We start from the raw sequence: 6,000 nt of genomic DNA, 5'->3' as shown, positions 1-6,000 counted from the left end.
TGTCATGGCTCCTTGGCCTCCTCTGTCTCAGTCTTTCCTTGTTTTTGATGGCCTTGAGAGTTTGAAGAGTACTGGTCAAATGTTTTATGGAACATTTATCAGTTTGGGTTTGTCTGAAGTTGTCTCCTGATTAGACCGGCTTATGGGTTGGGGGGAAGACGACCACAGAGATGACATGCTCTTCTCACACACTGTACCGAGAGTGGGGCTAAGATGGCGGAGGAATAGGACGGGGAGACCACTCTCTCCTCCACAAATTTATCGAAAGAACATCTGAACGCTGAGCAAACTTCACAAAATTACTTCTGAACACTGGCAGAGGATGTCAGGCATCCAGAAAGACAGTGCATTATCTTCGAAAGCAGGTAGGAGAAATTATAAAAGATTAAAAGAGAGACTAAAGAGTTAGGGATGGAGACCCATCCCGGGGAGGGAGTCGTAAAAGAGGAGAAGTTTCCAAGCACCAGGAAACGCTCTCACCGGCGGGTTTGGGGGAAGATTTCGAATCTCGGAGGGCAACATAACTGGGAGAAAAAATAAATAAAACCCACAGATTACGTGTCTAAAGGCAACTCCCAGCAAAGAACCCCAGACGCTCACATCCGCCACCAGCAAGTAGGGGCTGAACGGAGAGGAGCGGGCGGCACTGCTTAGGGTAAGGACTGGGCCCGAACGCCCTGAGGGCAATCTGAGGGAGCTAAGGTGAGATAGCAACCTAAACTGTGGGACAGCCAGAGAGAGAGAACTATCCCGCGAAAAACCCAAATCTAAGGCACTGCCAGCCCGCTCACAGAACAAAGGACTGAGCGATACCAGAGGAGAGCTAGCCGGCTGCGGACCGCCCCATCCCCCGCCAGACGCAGCGGGCAGGCAGGGCCAGCCAGAGCCGGAAAGGGGCAAACTCGGCCCCAGAGAGGGCACCCCCTACCAAACTGCAAACAGGCTCCCAGTTTCTAAGCAAAGACTGCCTGAGATCCCAGAGGGTCCACAGCCGCCGGGAGGGTCACAGCCAGAGACCAGCTCCCCAGAACCGACACAAAGCACACCGGAGCTGGGCGCGCCCGTAAACAGAGGCGGGGACCAGGGAGGTGATAAGTCACACCGCCCCAAGAGGGGAGAGTGCGATCGCCAAACTCCTGGCCGCCTGGGCAGCTCCGACTGGGATCGGCACAAACCGCGGGCGTAACCGAGTCTGCGCCTTTGTGGAGTAACGGGGAGCCTGAACCTGAGCGGCTTAGACCTGGGAAGTGCACGCATCTCAGGGCCCTCTCCCCGGCCGAGTAACCTGAAGCCTGAGCAGGGTAGACGGGGAAAGCACACACGCTGTGAGCGGGGGCGAACCCAGTGCGGCCGAGACACCGCGAGCTCTCCACACACACGCCAGTGATATTGGTTTGCAGTGTTCCTCCCTCCCCACAGCACGACTGAACAAGGGAACCTAAAGAGACCACCTCCGCCCCTTTGTGGCAGGGCGGAAATTAGATACTGAAGAGACTTCCAAACAAAAGCCAAATAAACAGAGGGAAGCGCGTTGGAAGTGACAGGCCAACAGATTAAAATCCCTGTAGTTAACACCGACTGCATTGAAAGGGACCTATAGATCTTGAAAAGTATAAGCAGGAACAAGGATCTATCTGAAACTGAACAGACCCCACACTGCTCACAACAGCTCCAGAGAAAGTCTGGGATATATATTTTTACTATTATCATTTTTTTTCTTTTAATTTTTTAATTTTTTTTCTTTCTTTTTTCTTTAAGTCCTCTATTACACCTTTAATTTTCATTTTCATAACCCACTATTACCTTGCAAAAAAAAACCCCTATTTTTAAAGCAAACTGCATACATATATCTTATACCTTTTGTGTTTTCTTTTTTTTTTACTGTTTTTTTCCTGTTTTACTTTTTTTTCCTGTTTCTTTTTTTTACTGTTTTTTTCTTTTTACACTGTTTTCTTTTTTTACATTGTATGTTTTATAAGAGTCTAACCTCTACTCTAGATTTTTAATCTTTGTTTTACATATTTGATATCAATTTTGTACATTTAAGAATCCAATCTTTAGTACCCATTTTTACTCAGGAGTGTGATTACTGGCTTGATTACTCTCTCCCCCTCTTGACGCTCTTTCTTCTCCCCCAGGGAACCTCTATCTCCCACCCTCCTCCTTCTCTTCTCAACCCAATTCTGTGAATTTCTGAGGGTGTTCTGGGTACTGCAGAACACATTGGGAACAGAATACTGCCCAGATCTCTCTCTCCCCTCCTGATTCCTCCCTTTCTACTTATGCTCACCTCTATTACCTTCCTCCCCCCTCTCTATGTATCTCTGTGAACCGCTCTGAGGGTTCCAGACTGTGGAGAGCACAGAGGGAAGTGCTTACTGGCTAGACCGCTCTCTCCACGTTGGAGTCCCCCTCTTCCCCTCCTGGTCACCTCAACCCCCCCTTCACATCTCCATGTAACTCAGTGAACCTTTCTGTGTATCCCTCACTGTGGAGAATCTTTTCACCATTAACCTAAAAGTTTTATTATTGATGCTGTATGGATGGAGAAGTCTTGAGGCTACTGCAAGAATAAGACTGAAAGCCAGGGGAAACATTAATTAATAAGAGATCATCCAATAGCCTCCACATATACACTGAAACCAAGCTCCACCCAAGAGCCAATAAGTTCCAGAGCAAGACATACCACGCAAATTCTCCAGCAACGCAGGAACATAGCCCTGAGCATCAATATACAGGCTGCCCAGAGGCACACCAAATCCATAGACATCTCAAAACTCTGACACTCCATTGCACTCTAGAGAGAAGAAATCCAGCTCCATCCACCAGAACACCGACACAAGCTCCCTCAACCAGGAAACCTTGACAAGCCACCCATCCAACCCCACCCACAGTGAGGAACCTCCACAATAAAGAGGAACTTCAAACTACCAGAATACAGAAAGGCCATGCCTAACACAGCAATCTCACACACTGTACCGGGGGTACATGCTATCCATGTGATATTACTGGTGATATTGACCTCGATCACTTGGTTGAGATGGGCTCTGTCTGCTTTCTCCTCTGCAAAGTTACTCTGAAAAGTATACTACTTTTCCCTTTCCATTCTTTATTCTTTAGAAGCTCGTTACCCTGAAGAGGTGGGGAGGAATTCAGTACCACCTCCTGGGTGGGGAGAAATTCTTCCGAAAGGAGAATTTGTACCTTTTTTGCCATTTATGTATTTATTCAGTCATCTATTTATACCAGTATGGACTCATCAATGTTTACTTACTACTTTGGGTTACAAACCAATAATGTTATTTATTTAGTTGCTCAAATTGTTCCATTGGGAACTCTTTCAGTTGGCTCTTGCGACCCTTTGACATCTTTCATCACTCTCTCTGTGTGTGTAGCACTTCCTCTATGGTACTACAAGATGCTCCAAGCTCAAGATGTATTTTCTCTGCCCTATCCCTAGAATCTAGCCACTTCTCCAAGGAGTCCTAGTTCCTTTTATTGGATAAGTGGTATTTGGGAACTAAGATCCTGGCAAACTTGTGAGTTTGTAACTGGAAGAGTTCTCATAAAATTTTGTGTTTCTGGCTTCTCATAAAAATATTAACCGTCTGGCCACAATGGGCTCTGTCCCATGGGAATGTTCATACAGAGTTGAGTTTCAGTGGCCATCTTAAAGTAATTACATTCTCCAATTTACCACATGACATGCCATTCAAGCAAGGTAACTTGAGTACCCAAAGGCATCTCTTCATTTATTTCAATCCCCCACTGGGCCCCGCTGGTACTTAGTTTTGTGTGGTGTTCTTAGATTCTCTGTCTCAAGCACCATGGACCATACAAGAGTCAGAAACCTGGGATGGATCCTCTGCCACAAAAAAGGATGGTTCCTGTCCCTTAGGTTGATTGGCCCCTGTATCTCTGAGCCTCTGATGGTATTTAAGAGATGAAACTTGGATCGCTGGGTCATCTGTTTTCTTACTGCCTAGAAATAAAAAGAGCTCAGCTTAAGGCTGGATCTATAGGTGTCTCTGTCAGTTACTTGTCCCTTTGTTGACCAAAGCACTCAACTTCTTTTACCTTCTGTTAGTACTCAATATCATGGTGACAAATCACCTTGATGCTTGTGTATACTTCAACTGCATTACCAGGCAGGACATACAAGATGTCACAGACCAAAAAGCTCACAGATCAGACTAAGATGGCTTGGATCACACTGTTTGCTGAAGGATTTAGAACAGTGAGAATCAACAAGGGGTCAGGGAGGGAGAAAGGGAGAGGCGGGGGAAAGAGAGAGAGAGTGAGAGAGCCAGAGCTTGAGTGCATGGTAGTCCGATGGAAGGGACTGAATCCAATGCCATGTCATGTTCACATGCCCATTCTCTGCTGCTTTAGTTTTCCCCACTTCATATGATTATAAAGATCAGTGATGAAAATATGGAGAGCCAATATACACCAGTTCTGTCAAAGATACCAAGGGACCAACAGTCCTAATGTACAGGGCAGGGGGACATATGGGACCAAAACTGGTGTCCCCAGTATATGGCTGCTCTAAGGATGAACCACTGTCAGGAATGGTTGGTGTCTACTTGGTCCTTCCATTCATTCCTATTCAGAACACATATATTCTGCCCTGTTTATCCATGTCCAATATCTATCACAAGAATTATCCATACTTAGTTTTGTCTATCCTCCTTATGTGTTTTTCTTCTCTAATGCAGACTACTCTTAAACAAACAGCAGACATGTCCCTGCACAAGCATCTTCTGATCTATTCTTCAGGGAGATGGCATGAATATTTTTCAGGGCATTGTTAGGTTGGTTCCTCTCCTGGCTCTGTTGATTAGACTCTCTGCAGCCCAGCCTGGTGATAATCTAAAAACCCTTTCAGGAGCATATTCAGCTCACAATAAAGGGAGTTACGACTTCATTTTCTTTAAGGACCTTGATTTCTTTGTCCCTAATGCCTTGAGGAAATCACTCCCTTTAGCAATCTGAAAAGGAGAGAAAAAAGTCTTCTCCAATAGGGGGCACTCACTCCCGTATTCTTGCCTGGGAAATCCCATGGACAGAGGAGCCTGGTGGGCAGCAGTCCGTGGGGTTGCAGAGTTGGAGGCAACTGAGTTGCCCCTGCCTAGCTGCCCCACCTTTGTAGTGGTCTGTTATCTGTAGAGGACGAGGTCTAGGAGGCTCTTGGAGGAAGACATAGGGGGAGGGAGTTGACTTCAGAAGCTAAGAATAAGTGGAAAGTGAAGGTATGGCTCCCTGAGGTATAGACATGGATGTAGGGAATTTCAAGAGGTCATTGGAAGTTCACTGAATAGCTATCCATGAGAACAAAAAGGAAAAAGAGGAGGCAGCATGGGACTGGTTAAAGTGAAAGTCGCTCAGTTGTGTCCAACTCTTGTGACCCCATGGACTATACAATCCATGGAATTCTCCAGGCCAGAATACTGGAGTGGGTAGCCTTTCCCTTCTCCAGGGGATCTTCCCAACCCAGGGATCGAACCCAGGTCTCCCACATTGCAGGCGGACCAGCTGAGCCACAAGGGAAGCCCAAGAATACTGGAGTGGTTAGCCTATCCCTTCTCCAGAGGATCTTCCCAACCTAGGAATCGAACCAGGGTCTCCTGCATTGCAGGTGGATTCTTTACCAACTGAGCTATGAGGGAAGCCCAAGGACTGGTGTTCCCAAACCGGGAGTCGAGCCTGGGCCACCTAGGTGAAAACCAGGAATCCTAGCCCTGAATATGCAATATTAAGCAGTCGTTAAAATTACGCTTTCTCAGGCAAGTTCAATCTTGCCCAATAGCAGGGTCGATCAAGAAGTGGCATAAGACCAATAAATCCAGAGATCATCTAAGAGCAAAACAATCCATCCAAACCCTCAGAAAAGGCAACAAAGCAGAAAGCAGTCTTTCTGGTCCTCTAGTGCAGACACGATATGGGCTTCACAACCAGGCAGCTGAGCTACTTTCTCTCACAATTTGTTCTGGAAGGATC

General features: G+C 46.6%; 1 long non-coding RNA gene across 1 annotated transcript in view; it reads left to right on the top strand.

The window, feature by feature from the left end:
• The first annotated feature begins 590 nt into the window (after positions 1 to 590).
• LOC145535997 (uncharacterized) overlaps positions 591 to 6,000 on the top strand; it is a 34,779-nt gene continuing 29,369 nt past the window's right edge. Inside the window, exon 1 of the long non-coding RNA XR_014075584.1 lies at positions 591 to 655. This is a non-coding gene — a long non-coding RNA (uncharacterized LOC145535997). The remainder of the gene's footprint in view (positions 656 to 6,000) is intronic.

The sequence above is a fragment of the Giraffa tippelskirchi genome, chromosome X (genome assembly GCF_054371585.1).
Source record: "Giraffa tippelskirchi isolate mGirTip1 chromosome X, T2T-mGirTip1v1.2.pri, whole genome shotgun sequence".
Classification (NCBI taxonomy): domain Eukaryota; kingdom Metazoa; phylum Chordata; class Mammalia; order Artiodactyla; family Giraffidae; genus Giraffa; species Giraffa tippelskirchi.
The sequence above is the reverse complement of the archived record's forward strand: the minus strand, read 5'-3'. Positions and strand labels throughout refer to the sequence as shown.